The sequence below is a fragment of the Trichechus manatus genome, unplaced genomic scaffold, assembly GCF_000243295.1.
Source record: "Trichechus manatus latirostris isolate Lorelei unplaced genomic scaffold, TriManLat1.0 scaffold00008, whole genome shotgun sequence".
NCBI lineage: Eukaryota > Metazoa > Chordata > Mammalia > Sirenia > Trichechidae > Trichechus > Trichechus manatus.
This window is the reverse complement of record NW_004443944.1, coordinates 7206552-7210405: the sequence shown is the minus strand read 5'-3', so window position 1 is coordinate 7210405 and position 3854 is coordinate 7206552. Positions and strand designations below refer to the sequence as shown.

Genomic DNA, 3854 nt, shown 5'->3' with positions numbered 1-3854 from the left:
AACCAGTAAAACCCCATGGACCAAATAAAATAAATGCTATGTGCCAGATAATGTTCTAGACAGTCAGAACACATTAGTAAATGTAATAGTTGGAAATCCCTGCCCTCACTGGGCTTACCTTCACGTATAAGGAGACAGGCAACAAACAGTACTCTTCATAGATGGAGACGTTACAATACGGTGTGCTAAAAGATGACGAGCTACAGTGAGAAACTAGGAAAAACAGAGAGGGAGAAAGGGGTATCGAGTGTGACAGGGTGGCTGGCTCAAGTTTGAAATTGGTATTTGAAATCAGCGAGGAGGTAACCTGACCAAAGACAAAGTGGTGATGGAGTCAGAACTCTAGGTCCCGTGGGCAAGAGCGTTTCAGATGGAGGGAGCTGTCGCTGGTGCGAAGGCCTTAGGGAGGGATGTGTGTGCCCAGTGTGGGGAAGTGTGGGGAGGCCCGTGAAGTCGGGGCACAGTTTGCAAAGAGAGGGTCGTGAGAGATGCCTTCTGCAACAGACGTTTTTTGGCTTTTGGATTTCATAAAGCACATTGTTTCTTTTCTCACCACTCTCGCTTCAAAGGAGAATCAAGATCAACAGCCCAAGGCTGATTCGTATGAGGCGGAGGTCAGGCATGCCTCGTCCCTCCACCATCTCTACCAGTTCCGACACCAGCCGTCCCTCCCACAGCACTCTGTGCTTCTCTGCTGGGTTAGATAATTCATGGCAGTGACCACATAAAACTCACAGAGAATCCTTAGCATTGTGGGGTTAATTAGGGGAGTACCAGGTTACAATTCAGGTTCAGGAATGCTCAGGATACACTTCTTCTATCCGTACAGCCTCTTTTTCACTGTGCCTGCAGTCATGCCACTCTGGCCCTCAGCCTCTGCCCTGCTCAGGCAAGTGTTAAAAAGCTCTTTTAGCTCTGCTGGGGATAAGTGCCTAAAGGCACCCCACTCCACCAGTAAGCCTTGGGCCCAAAGACGCTCAGCTGTGGATACCTGGGTCAGCAAACCTAGCTCTGCTAAGTGCCTGGAGGCACCCTGCTCCACCAGCAAGCCTCCTGTCCAAAGGCACTCAGCTTTCTCACTCCGTGGGCCGGATGTCCACCACGCTGTGTCTTGCTGGTCTCTCTTCTTCTGCTTCCCGCCATCTTCAGTCTTACGGATCTCTCTCTCCGTCTCCTGGTTCCTGGGCATAGCTAGTCAGTGTAATTAGGTTATGTTTTTATTTTTCTGTGGTTATAGTATTGTTTTTCTCTATGTTAATACGTGTAATTGGTTCAAAGGAAAATTGTCTGGTTCAAATTAATACTACATTGAAAGCCTGGATCCAGTTGCATTTCTTGACATGTTTTCCTTTCTCTTCTTTGACACCACAGTATTCTGACTTCTCTAGTCTCTTGTGTCTATTTTCGGGTTTTTCTCTAATTTCTTTTTTTTTCTTCAGACTGTAGTAGTCCGTAGGACTTGGTGTCATAGACTCTTTCTCTGTGTCTATATTCACACCCTTAAAGAACTTGTGAACTTTAATGGTTTTGACCATCCTATTTTCTCTCACTGGCTCACTTATATTTCTACTTGCCTACAAAACATGAAAAGTTTATTCTCAAACTTAACTGAATTTAGGATAATACTTTTCCTCCTAAACCAGTCTCTTTTTCTCTATTTCTTCATGTATTCATGTATGATGTTTTTTCTTCAAATGCACTGTTAAAAATAAATCGGCTAATTCTCCCTAAAATAATTTTTATAGACTTCATAGAAGAGATATTTAAGCCCCAGTGGGTCAGTGGTTAAGAGCTCAGGCTGCTAACCACTAACCAAAAAAAATCAGCCATTTCAGTCCACCAAGTGCTCCTTGGAAACCCTATGGGGCAGTTCTCCTCTGTCCTGTAGCATTACTATGAGTCGGAACCACCTTGATGGCAGTGGGTTTAATGGGTAGGCTAGGTAGTTTTATAACACACAACTGTAATGATTTAATGACTATAGCAACAGATGATCATTTCTCACTTATCCTGTCTCATGGCTACAGATCAGGTGCAACTCAGCTCACTGCTTTTGGGATCCAGGCAGAAAGAGCAGCCTCTCTCTGGGTCGTGGGGTTGTCAAGGCAGAGGGGCAAAAAGATCAATGATGGAACCACACTGTGGCTCCTAAAACTTGTTTGAAAGTGACACTAAATTCCACTGTTGTTCATTGGCCAGGCAAATCACATAGCTGCATCTAATGTCATTGTGGTAGGACAGATAATTCTTCAGCAAGAATGGGCTCAGTGGGGAGGGGCATCAGATAATTTGATAATACAATTTATGGAAGGATGGGAAGCTTGAGCTGAATCTTAACAGAGGAGTAGGATTAAGGCCCCTGGGTGGTGCAGATGGTTTAAACACTCACTGCTACCCAGAGGTGACTCAGAAAAAAGTCCTGGTGATCTACTTCTGCAAAATCAGCCATTGAAAACCCTGTGGAGCACAGTTCTACTCTGACACACATGGGGTTGCCATGAATCAGAATCAACTTCAAGGCAACAGCTTTGGCTTTTTTTGTTTAATGGGGTCAAGGTAAACATAGGAGCCCTGGTGGCCCAGTAGTTAAGCATTCGGCTGCTAACCGATAGGTCAGTGCTCCCAGCCGCCAGCCATTCGCTGGGAGAAAGATGTGGTAATCTGCTTCTGTAAAGATTTACAGCCTTGGAAACTCTATATGGAGCAGTTCTGTTCTTTCCTGTAGGGTCACTGAATGGGAATTAACTTGACGGCAACGAGTTTTCAGGTAGACTTAACAGTTACAAGCATATTACCCACTTGCTTCCTTCCCTTTTTCCCTCTTTTACTGTATTATGTCAAAGCTAATCCCTAATATGATGTTTTATCTCTAAATGTTTTATGTTTCACTAAAAACTAAAGATAGGTTCTTACATAACCTCAATACCACCATCTCATCCAACGGAATTAATGATGATAGCTTAGTAGAATCTAATACCAAATCTGTGTTAAAATTTCTTTGATTTTTCTCAAAAAATACGTTTACATTAGAATCAGGTTATTAGTTATCCCTGAGTTGCTTTATAAATATAACAGACACAAATCAAAAAAGAATAATAACAACCTCTTTATGAAGTTCACGTGGAAAAGAATATCCAGGAAAATACTGAAAAGAAAAAACCTAAAACAGAGTATTAGCCTTACCAGACATTAAAACACGCTGTGAATCCTTCGAAGTGAAGCCGTGTGTCGTACTGGGATGAATGGACAAGTACACCAGTGGAATCGAAAAGGACGTTAGTTTTAGTGTATGGTAAAGGTGGTATCTCAAACCACTTCGGTAAATGTGGACATTTTAATAAATGATGTTGGACAACTAGATACCCATTTAGAAGAATACGATATGGGACCATACCTCGTATGATACACAAGAAAAATTCCAAATGATCAGAGATCTATATGTAAAAAATTAAACCACAGGTGTACCGGAATACAAGTGAATTCCTCCATAACCTGGGCCTAGAAAAAGGCTTTCTAAATTTGGCTAAAGATCCAGATACATAAAAGAAAAGATTGATAAATTTGACACTAGAAGCAAAGACAAATGACATACTTCAGGAAATATTTGCCACATATCTCACATATATTGCTAATGTAGAAAGAATTTTAAAATTCGAGAAAAAATAGCAAAATACATGAATGGACAGTTCACAAAGTAGATATAACACTGGCTGTTAAGTGTGTGAAAAGATGTTGATCTTCACGTCTACCCAGATAAACGCAAATTAAAATTACACTTATATATATACCATTCTCACTTACTACATTGGCAGTATTTCAGAAAATTGACAAACACTGTTGGCAAAGTTGAGGGA

At 41.6% G+C, this 3854-nt stretch overlaps 1 protein-coding gene across 1 annotated transcript in view; it reads left to right on the top strand.

Annotated features, from left to right (window-relative positions):
* The window catches only part of LOC105756792 (zinc finger protein 343-like), a gene marked incomplete at its 5' end in the record, with an annotated part of 20339 nt that overhangs the window by 3430 nt on the left and 13055 nt on the right, over nt 1-3854 (top strand). The gene's annotated exons all lie outside the window — the stretch shown is intronic.